Consider the following 340-nt stretch of genomic DNA (forward strand, 5'->3'; position numbering starts at 1 on the left):
TTATCTTTTGAAGACCATAAGAATGGAGGAGGTCAGGACTGCATGAGATAGTATTTTTCAGACTACAAAATCAGAAACATGATTGAAACAGTTTGTAATGTTAAATTATAGTCTACTATATTTATTGAATTCTGTTATGCAGAAGTTAAGTTTCATCTTTGTAGAACATTTACTGAAACAGAACTTCAGATGAGAATCTTTATTTATGTAAAACCAAAACAACCAACCCCTCACCCAAATTACACTACACATAATATATTTCTTCTGGTATTAGTAAACTCTAAAATGATCATCGAATTCATTCCATCAATTCTGTCCTTTCCAAAAATGCTGAGCAGGA

Source organism: Eurypyga helias, unplaced genomic scaffold (genome assembly GCF_000690775.1).
Source record: "Eurypyga helias isolate BGI_N326 unplaced genomic scaffold, ASM69077v1 scaffold24515, whole genome shotgun sequence".
NCBI lineage: Eukaryota > Metazoa > Chordata > Aves > Eurypygiformes > Eurypygidae > Eurypyga > Eurypyga helias.